Below are 19,247 nucleotides of genomic sequence, written 5' to 3' on the forward strand. Positions count from 1 at the left end.
CACACACACACACACACAATATCCTTTAACTATTAACTTCTAACTGTATACTGTAATTTTGAAAACTCCACAATAATTTTTTGAATCATAAATGTAATATAAATATATACCTATAGTAGACAACAGGAAAAAATTAAAGAAAATAAAACCTACCCACCAACTATAGACCAACAGTTGGGTTTATTTTCTTTTGAATGCATATGTGAGTATAAATGGGCCTCCCGGGTGGTGCTAGTGGTAAAGAACCCGCCTGCCAGTGCAGGAGACATAAGAGATCTGGGTTCAATCCCTGGAAGATCCCCTGGAGGAGGAAATGGAAATCCACTCCAGTATTCTTGCCTGCGAAATCCCATGGACAGAGGCACCTGGCAGGCTACAGTCCATAGGGGTGTAAAGAGTTAGACACGACTGAAGTGACTTAGCACATAGTGAGTATGCTGCTACCGCTGCTAAGTCACTTCAGTCGTGTCCGGCTCTGTGCGACCCCATAGACAGCAGCCCACCAGGCTCCCCCGTCCCTGGGATTCTCCAGGCAAGAACACTGGAGTGGGTTGCCATTTCCTTCTCCAATGCAGGAAAGTGAAAAGTGAAAGTGAAGTCTCTCAGTCATGTCCGACTCTTAGCGACCCTGTGGACTGCAGCCTACCAGGCTCTTCCATCCATGGGATTTTCCAGGCAAGAGTACTGGAGTGGGTTGCCATTGCCTTCTCCAATAGTGAGCATAAATATACACAGATAGACATAGATAAAAAAGCATTTTAAAAACAAAATTTGATTCGCACTACAGAGTGTTTTTAAATTTATTTCTTCACTTGCATTAAATACTGAGTCTTTCCCCTTGCTTAAAAGTTATTTTTTACTTCCTCACTTTTTAATATTGTGACCATTTGGATCATGAATTATCTGCATTTACAACTTGTATTATTTAGAAAACATCTATCTACTTTTAATCTTCTCAGTTTTTAACTTCAAGTTTTTCAAATGCATTTAGACAACTGTTTTTTTAATTATCAGGAATGAAATACTGTCTTCTTGGTTCTCTCCATGTTAGATGAAGAATTTAGCACATTTTCTCTTTCTTCATGACAGAGCCTCAGTTTTGAGAAGTGTTCTATGCTGTGACTATTGTTATTTTAAAAACTGGATATATGAACATAGGAAGTTATTATACATGTAAACCATGCATTTTGTCACAAAAGATTTAAGTTGGCAATTTTTCTACATTATACTAATTGTTTCCACAAGGTAGTAATGCAGAAGATTGGCTTGGATCCTGGATCCTAACATCTTCAATCAGCCCCCATGTTCTTGTAGATTCTCAAGGGAACTGTCCGTAGTATTGCTCTAAAGCTTTAGATTCCAATACCCGTGAAGAATCTTGGCTCCAGGCTAGACCACATGGAGCTTGGGCCCTATTTGTCCTTTTTCCCTGTGGCCATGTCCAGCACAGTCTTCCTTGGTTCTGAGTCCAGGCCAACACCACAGAAAGATGAATCCTTTAGAAAGTGTATAAGAGGAGGAATTTTGCTCCCTAACACCTAGGGCTCTTGATCTCTGCCAACCACCTCAAGCCTGTTTCTTTTCTCCTGGGCCCTATAGTTGTTTCTATTTAAACAAGATCCATGAATTTAGAACAGAGATTCTCAAACCATGTGAGGCATCACATTGTTGCCCTGTGAGGCTTTGATTGATTTTTTTTTTTTTTTGGAATATAGTTGCTTTATAGTGTTGTTAACTTCTGCTGTACAATGAAGTGAATCAGCTTTGTGTATACGTGTCTCCCTTCCCTCTTGTACCTTTGCAACAACTGTGGATATGTCTTGAAAGGGTGCTGTCCAATGGCTGAATCGCTGAGCAAAGCAGGTCATGTAATGGGCTATGCAGTAGGGCTCTGTGCTGGAAATCTAGAGGCTCGAATGTTAACACCTTGTCAAGTTGGTACCCAAAGAGATTCAGTGGAGCGTGCAAGGACTTTGCCTTCTGACAGTGTGGTCATTGTTGTGAAGAGGGTTATTTTCAACAGTGGCACAGTATTGAAGTGTGACCATGTGAACAGCACAATAGGCAGACTCTTTGTAAGAGCATGAGACGTTCTTCTCTAGGAGTGTTTGTACTATAATTATTCCTGGCTTGTTTAGTGTTGGTGTTTTTGGAGTGCCAGAAATGATAGCATTCAAAAAATGTGTCACAGAAACAACAAAGTTGAGAACTGCTGATCTGGAACCTTTCTACTGTCACTAGTCAGACCATTGCCAAGACTTCTTATTGTCAAAAGGGATACAAAACAACCACGTGAAAGAGACAGAAACAACAGATATTCTATTGTTTCGGCTTTGCTGGCATGCCAGTTGATCCATGACAGTTGTTCTGGTTCAGTCACCTTTAAACTCCACACGCAGAACTCTCCCATCAAGAAGTCAGTTGTGACACTCAAATTTCCATATTTTGGAAAAACATTCATTCATTCATCATGCAAATTGCCTTCTCTCGTAGAGTTCATGATGCGTGCTAAGTCACTTCAGTTGTGTTTGACTCTTTGCAACCCCATGGACTGCAGCCCGCCAGGCTCCCCTGTCCATGGGATTCTCCAGGCAAGAAGACTGGAGGAGGTTGCCATTTCCTCCTCCAGGGGAGCTTCCTGACCCAGGGCTCGAACCTGAGTCTCCAGCATCTCCTGCACTGCAGGCAGATTCTTAACCGGCTGAGCCATCCGGGAAGGAAATCATAAACAAGGACATTTCCGAGGAGCCTTCCTCAGATACATACCACTTCCCAGCTTCTTTCTTCTAACTCCATTAACGCCTGTGTTCTTGTGTCCACAATCTTCAATAAATGGTGGGCTCTTTCTAAGGACACGGATTTAACTCCTTTGTGAGTGCTCCATGATCGTCATGACCTTGCATTTCCCAGTTCCGGACTTTCTTCTTATTTCTGTTTATTTCCAGACCAGCAAACTTGCAAGGTCTTCTTATCACTGTTTTCGCTTTTTATATGTTCTTTTAGAAAAATATGTATTTATTTCACTACCCCAGGTCTTAGATGCGTGATGTGGGATCTTTCACCACTAGTTGTGATGCATGGGCTTAATTGCTCTGTGGCACGTGGGATCTTGGTTCCCCAACCAAGGATCAAACCCATGTCCCCTGCGTTGGAAGGCAGATTTTTAACCACTGGGCAACTCCCTCTTATGTCTTAAGTGCATGTCCCCGAGCGCCCAATGAGAGATGATATATTAATATCTTCTGCCATACTTGCCAAAACCTTGCCTTTCTTAAAGTTCCAGGCCCTGCATAAGGCTGCTATTCTGATGCTTCTTACCTGCAGAAGGGTCTGGCTCATGTTTCCTTTGAGTAACATGCCATTCTCTTAGTTCCTTTTGAGGAACAGATGGTAGAGGAAGAGAGGACCTAGACTATTAGCCACCCACTGGTGTCAGGCATTTTTCAGGTTAAAGAAAGCCTGTCCAGTGAAACTCCTGACCCTGACAGGCAAGCCTAACTAGTTCCATGAGACTGGTCCATGCTAACCCCATGAAGAGGTTACTCACAGTCCCCGTAGCTGGCCTCCTTGGGCTCTAGTGGTGTAGAATAGGTAAGCCATAAATTGTGCTTCTCAACTATTTCCATAGGTCAGAGAGTCAATGAAAATTCCCTTTCAATTCTCAGTTTTAGAGTCTAAACTGAGACTTCCTTGGCCCTAGTGATGAGTCTTCATGGTAATTTGATCTGTCTCTGAAGGAGATCAACCCTGGGATTTCTTTGGAAGGAATGATGCTAAAGCTGAAGCTCCAGTACTTTGGCCACTTCATGCAAAGAGTTGACTCATTGGAAAAGACTTTGATGCTGGGAGGGATTGGGGGCAGGAGGAGAAGGGGACAACAGAGGATGAGATGGCTGGATGGCATCACGGACTTGATGAACGTAAGTCTGAGTGAACTCTGGGAGTTGGTGATGGACAAGGAAGCCTGGCGTGCTACGATTCATGGGGTCGCAAAGAGTCGGACACGACTGAGCAACTGAACTGAACTGAACTAGTAAAAGTAATTAAGACATTTACCCAAGATATGTGGTCTCTTTAACTATTTACATTATGTAAAAAAAAATTGCTTATTTAAATAACTGTTTCTTTGCTGGTCTCTTTCTGAGAGTATGGAAAATTACCATCCAATTGTCTTAGTTTCCAAGGCTTTTGTGACTTAGTGTTTTTTTTTTTTAACTTAGACAACTTGTGAGCAGGAAAGGAAAGTCAAGAACTCTGAGCCACCTGCCATATTAATTTGACATCTGGTCTCATTGCTTTCAAGCTCTTGTACTTGAAAGCACTCTAAAAAGTTGTTAAATGGGTCTTTGACTGACAGGCATTAAAACAACCAAGAGATCCTTAATACACGTGACTCAGTTGCAAGTCGAATAAAACAATCCTTTTCAACATCAGGTTATTTCTTCCATAGCCAAGGAATTTGGGAAATAGCTGTGAAACTCATTTTTGAAGGTAGTTTGATAATTCCTCCATCAAGGGAAATAAAGTGAACGAACAAATGATAACCAGCTGCATTTAAAACCCTACTTTCCTTAAAGATATCTCAAGAGACGACTCTCTTCTTCAGTCCTGAATCTAAGATAATTCCTGCACTAAAGTGAAGATGAAATCTATTCAGATCATTAGTACGAGTAATTTCTCATCAAAGTATGGCAGTCTATTTTCAGTTATCAATTGGTGAAGGGAAATGAAGTCAATGAAATAGCAACAATTGAGACATCTGTTATAAACAAAAGTTGTAACCTCCTTTCACAATTATCTTAAAAATTGTATATTGCTTTTAATTGATTTCTTCTTCAATTTCCCCCTCTTCTTTTCCATCTGCTAAGAAGCAGTGAAATAGACCAAATGAAAACAGCAGAAATGAGAACCAAGGGAATAAGGTGATAAATCTATTTCTTTTGCATTCTTTAGAATGCATAGCGGTTCTTGGCAGAGTAGATGCTTAATGCATATTTGTCAAATTAAGTATATAATCTGAATATTCAGAATAAGAATTTTGATATTTTAATATGATTTACCATAGTTCAAAAAATGAAATACATAGGTATAAATCTAAGAAAGTGTACAAAATCTGTATGCTGAAGCTGACAAAACATGATGAAAGAAATCAAAGAGTTAAATAAATAGTGTTTGAATAAGAAACATACTATGTTCATGAATTGGAAGACTCTGTCTAGTAAGGATGTCAGCTGCCTCATCTGATATATAGATTTAATGCCACACCAACCAAAATCTCAGCAAGGTGTTTTGTAGATATAGACGAGCTCATTCTAAAGTTTATAGGCAAAGGTAATGGAACTAGAATAGCTAAAACAATTTTGAAAAATAAGAATGAAGTTAGAGAAATCTCATAACCAGATTTGAAGACTTCCTATAGAGTAACAATAAGCTAGGCTATGTGATATTTGGTGAAGGAATAGACAAATAGATCAGTGGAATAGAATAGAGACCCTAGAAATAGACCTACACAAATATGACTTGTTTTTGGCAAAAATATGAAAGTAATTCAGTGGAGGAAGGATGGTCTTTTCAACAAATGGTATCGGAATTCTTTGTCATTCATACACACACACACACACACACACACACATACACCCCCCAAAGAAACTTAACCTTGACTTGACATTAAAATTAATCCAACTGGATCATACATGTAAATGTAAAATGTGAAACCATAAAGAAGTCATAAGAAAACATAGGACCACAGGGTCTCCTTATCCCAGTTGTTTTAGGGATAAAGAAGGAAGTATTTTCTTTCAAATAACCTTGTCATGCTCAGGCTATCCAGAGAATGCAGCTTCCCACTTGGGGCTTGCCTTAGGGCAGGGCAGGGAAAATAAAAGTAGGAGAATGGTGCTTTCCCCCTTCTACTACATTCTGCATCTCACAAGGGGCCCCTTTCCCTAATATTCTGGTTAGAAAGAGAGGGTCTTTCTTGGAACTTTTTCTGTCTGCGCCCTGGCTTTGGACTGCCCAAAAGTCTGAACTGGGACATATGGAATGGAGAAAGTCAGGAAATTCACTGCCATTTGGGTTGTTCTTCAGGATTTGATTTCCCTTCCAAATGCCTGGTATTATCTAATCAATGCTTGTCAGAGTCCCAGGATGCTTGCATTGTGCATCCTGTACAAGGCTTTTTATTGTAATTTGGGAGAGCGATGGGATAGAATGTGCTTAATTCCATCTCAGTGGAGCTGAAACCAGGAATTCTGCTTAACTTTTTTTTTTTTTTAAAACCAAAAAAGTCCATTTTCTTTTGCTGGTGATTGGTTTGAAGTGGGAACGGTGCAGAGTTCTAGCCAACGAGACAGTAGGAAGCATCTGCTTGAAATTTCTGGGAGGGAGATTTCTCCCTGATAAAGAGAGAGAGCCCTGGAGAAATTCCACTCTTCCTACCATTGGATACTGTTGTACAGGACATGATGCTTGGAACTGTGGCTGCCATCTTACACCCTGAAAGAAAAGTCAAAAAATTCTACAGAACTTAAATTGGAACTTGGACTTCACTGAGGGGCAAATTAGCCAAACAACCTACTTTTAGACTTCTGCTTATATGGGAATCATAAATTCCTATTGTGAATCCACTTTCAATGAGGTGCTTTTAAAACTATGGCCCAAGGCATTCCAAATGATAAACTAATTATTCCATTTTTCTAATTTAGAGATTCAGCCATCCACAAGAATAACTGTGATAGAATTAATGAATATCTCTCAATAATCTTATTATATTTTAAAAGTGTTTTTGAGCTGGTAGTTTGCTGATTAAGAGATTTGACAAATGGGAAAAGATTGATGTTGTGGTATTTTAGAATTATAAAGCTAAGAAAAATGAATATACAGCCTCAAAAGAAATGTGGATTGTGATAAAACTATTCTCGGTTATTTTGTGGACCTTGAAATACTGTAATTCTGTTCTTCATATTCCTTTATTCATTATTTGAAAATGTTAGTAAGATATGTAATTATGTGCTAGAAATTTGTTCTAGATACTTGGAGTTTTAAGATGAGCCAGAAGTGATTGTTATTTTTCCATGGCTTACAGTCCAGTAGGGGATAGAGATATAAAGAAGTGCAGGGTGATACAGACAAATAATATGTGGATACATATTATTTAGGAATATAAAAGAAGGAAAGAGCTAGTTTTGAGGTATGGTTTTTCTATTCTACGACAATGTATTTATTTTTGTCATACTTGAGTAGAATACTCATCTCTCTTGGTTCTAGGTTATTGGATAGTGTGATGTGCTTTGGGCTTCCCAGGTGGCGCTAGAGGTAAAGAACTTGCCTGCCAATGCGGGTTAGATGTAGAAGATGTGGGTTGATTCCTGGGTCAGGAAGATCCCGTGGAGAGGGAAATGGCCACCCACTCCAGCATTCCTGTCTGGAGAATCCCATGGACAGAGGAGCCTGGCAGGCTACAGTCCATGCATCTCATGGAATTGGACACAAATGAAACGACTTAGCATGCACACACACACACAATATGCTTCATTTTCATCATGTGAGACTTTTAAAGGAATGTTTTGTTCTTGTATATTTCTTGTATTTTGGCCCCCATATTGTTTACTTTCTTGCAGAAGGTTAACTCAAAGCCTGCCAGCACCAAATTCAAATTCTTTTAAATGTGGCTCCCATTAGCATATTTTCAACCATTTACGATTTGTCTGCTTTGCATATCCTGAAAACTGCACCCAACATCTGCTAGCCATAGATAAAGCAAACCACCACAGCTCTAAAAGACCCCAAATTACTGCTGCCCTTTGGGGCTCTCCAACCCAGAAATCCCCATTCTCTGCTGAGACATCACATCACCATGTATCTGCCCACATGGAGTCACCTCTCCCTTGGGATTTCCCATGCTCCCTTCCCCTTCTGGGAAGTGACTCCCCACCCCAACACACACACACACACACACACAGACACACACCCCCATGCTCCCTTCCCCTTCTGGGAAGTGACTCCCCACCCCAACACACACACACACACACACACACACACACACACACAGAGTTTTTGGAAGGTTTCCTGCTTAGAGACACTCTCCCTCTCCTGCAAGCCTGTCCAAGCACAATAAAGCTTGTTCTATGCAAGACTGCCAGCTTGTGGCCCTATCTTTGCCTTATTAGCCCTGAAACCCTCAAACTCATCACATTTCTCTGCTGTTAGCTTTGCTTTAGTGTTCATTTTTGAAAGTGTTTTCTTTGGAATCCTTGTATGTCTGCTAGGTGAATTCTCTCACACTTCCCTCAGTGTCTGTCCAGATCTTTCCTTCTCTGTTGTCCTTCCATGACCTTCCATCTGACATTGCAACCTTGCCTCCAATCTCATCTCATCTGTAAGTAGCATAATTTTTCTCACTGGAAGCTTTTAGGTTCTTCTCTTTATCTGTGGAGTTCTGAATACATTTTTTTTTTCATGCAGAAGAATGTGTTTAGTCGCTCAGTTGTGTCCAGCTCTTTGCAATTCCATGGACTGTAGCCCATCAGGCTCCTCTGTCCATGGGGATTCTGCAGACAAGAATACTGGGGTGGGTAGCCATGCCCTCCTCCAGGGGATCTTCCCAACCCAGGGAGTGAACCCAGGTCTCCTGCGTTGCTGGCGGATTCTTTACCATCTGAGCCACCAGGGAAGCAGAAGAATGTCAAATAGTTTATTCAGATATTCCACTCTTGAGGTAACAGAACATAGATTTCTGCTTCTTAAATTTGGGTGACTCCTTACAAAGAGGACAGTAAAAAGGGGGAAAATAGAATGACATAAATTTACAGTGGAGAAACTTGACAAACATCACTCAGCCAGGTGATCAGTTACAAGTGATATTGCTTATGTACCCTTGATATGAGGACTTCCTTGTAGCTCAAATGGTAAAGAATCTACCTGCAGTGCAGAAGACCAGGGTTCAATCCCTGGATTGGGAAGATCCTCTGGAGAAGGGAATGGCAATCCACTCTAGTAATCTTGCCTGGAGAATCCCATGGACAGAGAAGCCTGGCAGGCTACAGTCCATGGGGTTGCAAAGAGTTGGACACGACTGAGTAAATAACACACACACACCCTCCCTTGATATGGGGTTTCCGGGAGGTCTCAGTGGTAAAGAATCTGTCTGCCAATGCAGGAGATGTGGGTTCAATCTCTGGGTCAGGAAGATCCTCTGGAGAAGGAAATGGCGACCCATTCCAGTATTCTTGCCTGCGAAATCCCATGCACAGAAGAACCTGGCAGGCTACAGTCCATGGGGTTGCGAAAGAGTTGGTCACAACTAAGCAACTGAGCATGAATGCACACACCCTTGATGTGATGTGATGAAACAGCACTTTGCTTCCTCCCCAATCCCATGAGCCTAGTCTAACATAAGAAAAACATTAGACAAATACCAACTAAGGGACATTTTTGACCTGTACATCTTTCATAGATGGAAGTCTTGTTCCTTCTTTCTGTCTGGTACTGAGTAAGCATTTCATTCTGAAGATCTGGGTCTTTTTTTAGTTCTGGAAGTTCTTCTATATGCATATACCCACAACAATATAATACACACACACACACACACATATATATATATGCATGGCATTCTGCATATGTGTAAATATAATATATACCCCATGTGTGTGCCTAAGAACTTTTGTATGGTGACCATTAAACAATGCCAGGGTTGGAGTTGTCCATCGATCCTACATGCAATTGAAAATCTGAATATGACTTTACAATTGGCTTGTGTATCTGAGGTCAAAATCTACAGATTCAACCAACCATGAATGATGTACTTTGGTACTAATTTATTGGGGAAAAATAAGTAAGTGGGTCATTGCATAAGTGGACCAATGCAGTTCAAACCTCTGTTGTTCAGGGTCAATGGTATTTATTTCCTCCTTGCTATTAGAGAGCTTGTAGATCTGTTTTCCATGCAACTTACAGCTTATCTCATATTTTCCACCTCTTGTTGGTTGTGTTTATTTTTTACTGCTTTATGGGAGAATTCTTTAGTTCAACATGATTTCAATCTCTCTATTTTGCTATTTTGCCTAACTATCAAGTTTTAAAATATGATTTTTTTTAAAATTGTTTTTTGGCCAAGCCATTGGACATGTGGGATCTTAGTTCCCTGATGAGGGACTGAATCTGTGCTCCCTGCAGTGGAAGAACAGAGTCTTAACCACTAGACCTTCAGGGAAGTCCCCAAAATATGATATTTTTAATTTTGAGAATCTCCATTTGTTATATTTTTATAGAAGCTTTTTCTTATTTCTCTGAGGATATTAACTATCCTTATCCTATAACTTTATTTTCCTTGTGATTTAGGCAACTTATTGAGTTTGTCTCCTCTCTCATGGGTGTTGATTTTTCTCTAACATTCATTGATTCTTGTCTGGTGGCTCCTATTTTTATTTGAGACTCTCTTTTCTTTGCCTATTGGTGGTTCTGAATATAGAAACCTGTATTCAGATGGCTTAGGAGGTGTTGGGGTGTGTGGCCAGTAAATTGTATGATGCTGTCTTCTTTTTACATGTGTGCTTTTGAAATTGTTCATTTTATTATCTCATCACTCCTTTTCTTTCCCTGAAAAGTGAAACCAAAAAGCAAAAAAAAAGAAAAAAGAAAGAAAGAAAAACTAAGACAATATAATTATATTTTTAATCATCTCAAAGTAGTAGTGTTAGTCACTCAGTTGTGTCTGACTCTTTGCAACCCCGTGGACTGTAGCCCACCAGGATCCTCTGTTGATGGGATTCTCCAGGCAAGAGTACTGGAGTGGGTTTCTCCAGGGAATCTCCCTGACCCAGGGATCAAACCAAGGTCTCTTGCATTGTAGGCAGATTCTTTACTGTCTGAACTACAGGGAAGCTCCTGAGAGGAGCTGAGCTCAGAGGATTCAGTGTAGAACTTCGGGATTGTTTTACAAATGAAGGGAGGGGATTTGTGCTACATTGCTCAAATTGATGCTCTTGCAACTTGAAAGTACACAGGAAAAATGTACTTTCTTGGAGGGTAAATACATTATTCATACTGGGAGATCATGTAGTCCAGCATCTCATTTTTAAACTCTGTAGGTCTCATTAATGTCAATGATGTTAGGATGCTCTGTTCTAAGCACATGGCAAAATCCAGTCCAGTTATTCCTACAGCAAGCATAGTTGCTGACATACTTCTGCCTTCAGTTGCTAAACGAAAAATAATGGAATGATGGAGTCAGGGAAAGAAAACAATATATGGTAGATATGGCCAGCAGTTTAAAATGATTCTTTTTTTTTTTTTGCCTAAGTAAGCTTCTCCTTTTCATTATTTCACTCAGGGCCACAGCCTTTAGCATATAAATTTCAGAATGAAGCCGCAGTGGTCTCCTTTACTGGGTATTCAGGTGGGGATTGCAGGTTACGATGGGGGTGAGGCAGTGCTGTCTGACGGAGTCAGATCTGGAGTCCTGAGGGCCAAGCCTCCTTCTTCAGAGTGGTCCTCACTGCTCTTACTCAGGGGCCAAAGCCAGAGACGACCACCTCCTTTCCATTTTTTTTCTTCTCTGTTTATGTGGAAGCTCAGCATTACTTTAGTCTTTGCTTTTTTATTTTCAGCCCCAGCGCTTCTACTCAGCTTGTGGTTCTCAACCTTGTTTGCATATTGGAGTCTGTTGGGTTGCCTTAGAAAAAAGTAATGTCTAAAGCCTTTGTCCTGTTCCCAGAGATCCTGATTTATTTTGTTCCTGAAGAGACCTGGACATTGGGATTTTTTTAAAGCAACCTGGGCTGTTTCTCATTTACAGCTACGATTGCTGACCACGGTGCTAGGAAGCGGCCTCCAGCGGATCTTTCACAGAAGTTTGGAAAAAGTTCTTGGGGTTTATCTTAGGGCAGAAACAATGTTCATCTGCTACTCAATGAGAAGGGGATAGGAAGGAGGCTGCCTATACAGCATTTTATGTATTTTATTTTAATTTTTTTCCCCTGTGCTTATGTAACAAATCCTTTTTGCTTATGTGTTTTATTTAAAAAACTTTTTGGCCACACCACGAGAAACATGGAAGTTTATTAATAGTTCCCCGACCAGAGACCGACCCTGTGCCCTCTGCACTGGAAGCTTGGATTCCCTACTACAGGGCCCCCAGGGGAGTCCCTGCCTATACAGCATTTTAGTTCTTTAGTTAAACATCTTATTGTTTGTCCCACAGCCCTTCCTTGTTTTGTGTGTGTTGACTTCAACTCAACTTGCAGTGTTTAGAATTGCTTTTATGTCCATGCAAAGATGGGCTCGATAAAGGACAGAAAAGGTCTGGACCTCACAGAAGCAGAAGATATTAAGAAGAGGTGGCAAGAATACACAGAAGAACTGTACAAAAAAGATCTTCACGACCCAGATAATCATGATGCTGTGATCACTAATCTAGAGCCAGACATCCTGGAATGTGAAGTCAAGTGGGCCTTGGAAAGCATCGCTATGAACAAAGCTAGTGGAGGTGATGGAATTCCAGTGGAGCAGTTTCAAATCCTGAAAGATGATGCTGTGAAAGTGCTGCACTCAATATGCCAGCAAATTTGGAAAAACTCAGCAGTGGCCACAGGACAATAAAAGTCAGTTTTCATTCCAATCCCAAAGAAAGGCAATGCCAAAGAATGCTCAAAGAACCGCACAATTGCACTCATCTCACATGCTAGTAATGCTCAAAATGCTCCAAGCCAGGCTTCAGCAATACGTGAACCTTGAACTTCCTGATGTTCAAGCTGGTTTTAGAAAAGGCAGAGGAACCAGAGATCAAATTGCCAACATCCACTGGATCATGGAAAAAGCAAGAGAGTTCCAGAAAAACATCTATTTCTGCTTTATTGACTATGCCAAAGCTTTTGACTGTGTGGATCACAATAAACTGTGGACAATTCTGAAAGAGATGGGAATACCAGACCACCTGACCTGCCCCTTGAGAAATCTATATGCAGGTCAGGAAGCAACAGTTAGAACTGGACATAGAACAACAGACTGGTTCCAAATAGGAAAAGGAGTATGTCAAGGCTATATATTGTCATCCTGCTTATTTAACTTATATGCAGAGTACATCATGAGAAATGCTGGACTGGAAGAAACACAAGCTGGAATCCAGATTGCTGGGAGAAATATCAATCACCTCAGATATGCAGATGACACCACCCTTATGGCAGAAAGTGAAGAGGAACTAAAAAGCCTCTTGATGAAAGTGAAAGTGGAGAGCGAAAAAGTTGGCTTAAAGCTCAACATTCAGAAAACGAAGATCAAGGCATCCGGTCCCATCACTTCATGGGAAATAGATGGGGAAACAGTGGAAACAGTGTCAGACTTTATTTCTTTGGGCTCCAAAATCACTGTAGATGGTGACTGCAGCCATGAAATTAAAAGACGCTTACTCCTTGGAAGAAAAGTTATGACCAACCTAGATAGCATATTCAAAAGCAGAGACATTACTTTGCCGACTAAGGTCCGTCTAGTCAAGGCTATGGTTTTTCCTGTGGTCATGTATGGATGTGAAAGTTGGACTGTGAAGAGGCTGAGTGCCGAAGAATTGATGCGTTTGAACTGTGGTGTTGGAGAAGACTCTTGAGAGTCCCTTGGACTGCAAGGAGATCCAACCAGTCCATTCTGAAGGAGATCAACCCTGGGATTTCTTTGGAAGGAATGATGCTGAAGCTGAAACTCCAGTACTTTGGCCACCTCATGCGAAGAGTTGACTCATTGGAAAAGACTCTGATGCTGGGAGGGATTGGGGGCAGGAGGAAAAGGGGACAACAGAGGATGAGATGGCTGGATGGCATCACGGACTTGACGGACGTGAGTCTGAGGGAACTCTGGGAGTTGGTGATGGACAAGGAGGCCTGGCGTGCTGCGATTCATGGGGTCGCAAAGAGTCGGACACGACTGAGTGACTGAACTGGACTGAACTTATGTCCATGAAAGTGAAAGTATTAATTGCTAAGTGTTGTCTGACTCTCTGTGATCCCATGGGCTGTAGCCTGCCAGGCTCCTCTGCCCATGGGATTATCCTAGCAAGAATACTCGAGTGGGTTGCCATTCCCTTCTCCAGGGGATCTTCCTGACCCAGGTATGGAACCCAGGTCTCCTGCATTGCAGGCAGATTCTTTACCATCTGAGCCACCAGGGAAGCCCATAGTTGTTTTTTCCTTCGTTGTTTTGGACTAAAGTTTCTTTTTCCACCGTTTCTCTATCACTCTGCTATCACTGATGCTTCATTTGCAAAGATGACTCAAAATTTCTAGTCCACTGATTCACAATAATGACTTGTTTTTCAGCACTGCTGTAAATTTATTTTTAATTATTTATTCTTTCACGTGATTTCAATGGATTTGAAGAGAAATGGATAGACACATCTGTGCTCCTTCTATTAAATTTGTTCCATCTCCCAGTTTCATTCTCCATTTGTCTTTCCCCCTTAATAGATCTATAAAATGTGGAAAGAGATGTTTTACAGTCTCTCACAGCAATTCTATTTTTGTTTTATATAATTTGATGCTTTTATATGAAGCATAAACATTTAGGGCTGTTACAAATTTTATGTAGATTTTGCCTTTTATGAATATAAAATGACCCTCTTTGCCATGGAAACATTTTCCGCCTTCTATTAAATTTTGTTTGAAATAAAAGGGGCCACACTTTCTCTCCTTTTAATTTCGCTTATCTGATAAAGCTTCGCTTATTGGTAAAAAAAAAAAACAACACATTTCTTGTCAATTTAATATGTTCCTTTAAGTTTAAACAGCAAATGAAGAGATGTTCAAAATCTTCTTTTCTAATGGGGAGTTGAAATAAGTTAAATGGATATCATAACTTGTACATTGGCCCCCGCCTCTGTCATCACGTTTTATATTTTTTTGCTCTCTTCTTTTTCTCCAGATTTATGTCTTCTATTCTGTATAGTATGCTTTGTTTGCTTTTTCCTTTTTCATTCTTCTGAAAGATAAGCATCCCTATAATTTCTTTTTTTCTTTTGGCCTTTAGAAAATATCTAATCTATTATTAATCATTTTCTGTTTTGGTGAGGGTTCTTTTATACATAAATTGAAACTGACTCTAGTTAAATCAGGCACAAAAGGAATTTTTTTGGGGAAGGATGAGGAACTGTTTCCCGAGTTGCCGGGAAGGAGGGCAGGTACACTGGGAGAAGCCATTGGTAGCTGCCCAGGATAAGCTCTCTGGACGTCTCAGCCGCCACCCTGGTCTCTGGGTCCCCTGAACGTGCCTCCAGACACTTCCTGTGCTGGCCTGGGTTCCAGACGCCACAGCTGCCGCCGCCAAATGATTTCTGTAAGGTTTTCTCTGCTTCAGGGCATCCTTTGCCGCACATGAATGTCCCAAACGCATTCACTTCTCCTAACTCTGTAATCCACTAGGTAGGGTTGAATTCAACCACCCTGTTGAATTGCCATCTGGCTATTAGTGCTTCCTGCCGCACTGGGTGAATAGATTTGAAAGGGTGCTGAAGTCACTGGTAAGTGACACTATTTATTTATAAAAGAAATACATATTTATTTTAAAAAAGCAGATAAGGGTGCTCTTTCTCCATAAGGACAGAGGAGGCTATCGTGGGACACCTTCCTGCCCTGACACATTCAGTGATCACTTTTAAGCGAACGATTGTTGCTGTTCAGCCGCTGTAGCCCAGCAGGTTCCTCTGTCCTCCACTATCTCCTGGAGTTTGTTCAGATTCACATCCATTCAGCCAGTGATGCTAGTGAATGATTTTCTGAATGTTGTTCAGTCATGTCTGACTCTTTGCAACTCCATGGACGGCAGCATGCCAGGCTTCCCATGAGTGCATAATGGGTTAAGCTCAAGTCTCCTACCTGTCCCGGAGCTGAAAGATGCCTGAGCCGGCAGGCCTCTGGTCTTTCCTCCTTCTGCAGGGAGGCGTGCGTGGTCCTGCTCACATCTCTCGCTACATTCCAGATCTCTGCCTGATATCAGCCCTTCTCTGGTTTCGTCATAATCCCTCCTTAGTGTGTGTGTTTCTTTTAATCTTTTGAACAAGCCGTGTGGCAAGTAGGATCTTAGTTCTCTGACCAGGAAATGAACCTGTGCCTTCCACATTGGAAGCATGGAGTCTTAACCACTGGACTGCCAGGAAGGTCTCCTCAGTGTTTTATAAGTGATGGCTCAAGGTAATTACTACTCATAAATGCTACATACCATACAGGGATAAAGAGAAAAGGGAAGAAAAGGGAAGTTGGTTAAAATATATTCATAGCAAGGAAGTGTGGCTACAGGTTATGGTTGTTATTTCTTCAGTTGTTCAGATGGCTGTAGATCAGCACCATCCAATAGAAGTTTCTGTAACAGTGGAAATGTCCTTTACCAGCCCTGTTCAGTACAGAAGCTGCTAGCCACATGTGGTCAGGAAGTACTTGAAATTAGGCCAGTGAAGGGGAGGAACCAGTATTTTAATGGCATTTAATTCTAACCAATTTGTTGTTCAGTCGCTCAGTTGTGTCTGACTCTTTGCGACCCCATGAACTGCAACACACCAGGCTTCCCTGTCCTTCACCATTTCCCTGAGTTTGCTCAAATCTCCCTGAGTTTGCTGTAAATATAATATATTTAGATTTAAATAACCACATATGGTTGATGCCTGCAATACTGTACACAACTGTAACTCAAATGATACTGGTCCCTTTGCCATCAGCTGTACTTCAGTGAATTGGGCCCTTTCTCACTCCAATTCTTTGCCCAATTTCAAGATAACCCTGAAACCTGGCTAATCTTGTCTGTTTAAGGCTTCAGTTTTAAATTGTGGTGCCGGAAATGCAGTTCTTGAACTGAAAGGAGATTAAACCAGTCAATCCTAAAGGAAGTCAATCCTGAATATTCATTGGGAGGACTGATGCTGAAGTTGAAGCTCTAATACTTTGGCCACCTGATGTGAAGAGCTGACTCACTGAAAAAGACCCTGATGCTGGGAAAGATTGAGGGCAAGAGGAGAAGGGGGCAACAGAGGATGAGATGGATAGATAGCATTACCAACACAATGGACATGAATTTGAGAAAACTCTGGGAGATAGTGAAGGACAGGGAAGCCTGGCATGCTGCCGTCCATGGAGTTGCAAAGAGTCAGACATGACTGAACAACATTCAGAAAATCATTCACTAGCATCACTGGCTGAATGGACGTGAATCTGAACAAACTCCAGGAGATAGTGGAGGACAGAGAAACCTGCTGGGCTACAGCGGCTGAACAGCAACAATCGTTCGCTTAAAACTGATCACTGAATGTGTCAGGGCAGGAAGGTGTCCCACGATAGCCTCCTCTGTCCTTATGGAGAAAGAGCATCTTTATTTGCTTTTTAAAAATAAATATTTCTTTTATAAATAAATAGTGTCACTTACCAGTGACTTCAATACCTTTTTTATCTGTTCACCCAGTGGTGCAGGAAGCACCAATAGCCTGATGGCAATTCAACAGGATGGTTATCTATTTCCTTGCGAACAAAACTTCAACCCTATCTAGTGGATAACAGAGTTAGGAGATGTGTGTGTGAAATTTTTCTAAGCATATTATCAGGTGTAATTCTTAGAGGTATCACACCGCCTTCCACCCATTAGGAAGAAATAGAAAATTCCTGGTATTCTTAAAGCCTTCAATCTAACCTGACAAAGTATTGTCTCTCAGCTGGAGTGACTCAGGCTTCCACAATGTTCTGTAAGTCCAGCTGCTTTCAGAGGATGGGATTCATGATAGAACCAGTGGTGCTCTTATTGCTTTTCCGCCCCTTCACTCTAAAGTGTGTTCCTTGGTCAGAAACAATGTCATTTGGGACATGATGCCTGCATATAGAGCATTCAGCAATGATGGTATTTGTAGAAGTATGGTAAGAGAAGAAAACAAATCCAAGTAATAAGTGATGTCAAACTGTTACCTTTACCAGGAAAGACAGTTTTTACTATAGTCAGCCTTCTACTAGGCAGCTTTCATTCAATAAAGAACTCCTAGGAAGCACATGAGTGTAGAGGTCAGATTACCTCCTGCTCAAGCCCTGACCTTCATATTTTCATCTAGAATTTTGATGTTTTGGGGGAGGGGAGAGGACTGTTTTTGCTGTGTCTCAAGACCTAATCTCTATGCTCTGAGTTTCACAACAGAGCTCTGTTTTGCTCTTCAGAGGCTTGCCAATTATGTTTTGTCTCCTTCCGCATACTGCTTCAGTATTGGGGTATGTTTTGGGGTAAAAAACACTGCCATGCACTTGAAACTTTCCAATTCTCCATCAAAATCTCTTCAGATTTCTTTCTTTCCCTGAAGCAGCCCCCTTCTGGCTGTGGCTCTGGGCTTTGCCTAGATTTCAGCTTCTTGCCCATATTCAGATTCATCCATATACTCAAGTAAAGCAACTGCAGAAGCCAGCTCACCTCTCTGTCCCTTCCCTTCTGAAGTATTAGTTCATTTACTTCTTGTTGCCTCAGCAACTCTCTTCTGCTTTTGAAAAGATAATTTTGTATTCCATCTGGCTTTTCTAATTCTAGGTTGGAGCACTGGTCTTTGGACAACCATTGGAAGTGAAAGTCTTTTTGCACAGTACACATTTTAGAATAGCTTTCTGTTTATTCATGCATGAGTTGCAATGTAGCTGCTTTCAGAATTTAGAGGACATAATATTTTCCTTGAAACTATAAATGAAATATAATTTCTTTGCCTTCTTGACATTTAGAGTTTGATGAGAGTCTGATTTTTATTCTTTTTGTGGGTAAACCCATTTTAAAAATATCTGCTGTTTAAAAGTTTATTACTTATCTGTCTTAATGAAAATAATATATGTTTTTTTCCAGGGCATCTCTTTATGTGGGTCTCTTTCCAGTGATTTGAACATTGTGTGGTAAGCCCTTTTCATGAGGCTCCCTGGTTAGTTTTGAGAGTAATCTTTCAATTTTGCTTTAGATATTTGTTTCTTCTTTAGTTGTTATGGTATCTTCCTAAAAACTGTGGCAACTCATACATTAAATCTCTATTTCCTTTGCTGTTTTTTAAAAATATTTATTTATTTGGCTCTGCCATTCTTCATGTCTGCATGTGGTATACTTAGTTGCTGTATGTGAGATCTAGTTCCCTGACCAGGGATCAAACCCAGGTCCCCTGCTTTAGGAATGCAGAGTCTTAACCACTGGACCATCAGGGAAGTCCATTTATTTCCTTTATTCTTATCTACTAATGTTTTCATCAACTTTTTTTGATCACTTTGGATCTTTGT

At 40.9% G+C, this 19,247-nt stretch overlaps 1 non-coding gene across 1 annotated transcript; it reads right to left on the bottom strand.

Annotated features, from left to right (window-relative positions):
- Positions 1 to 19,102: 19,102 nt before the first annotated feature.
- On the bottom strand, positions 19,103 to 19,175 carry TRNAR-CCU. Its single transcript has one exon. It is a non-coding gene; the product is annotated as a tRNA-Arg (tRNA).
- Positions 19,176 to 19,247: the final 72 nt, after the last annotated feature.

Source organism: Oryx dammah, unplaced genomic scaffold (genome assembly GCF_014754425.2).
Source record: "Oryx dammah isolate SB20612 unplaced genomic scaffold, SCBI_Odam_1.1 HiC_scaffold_7, whole genome shotgun sequence".
NCBI classification, from domain to species: domain Eukaryota; kingdom Metazoa; phylum Chordata; class Mammalia; order Artiodactyla; family Bovidae; genus Oryx; species Oryx dammah.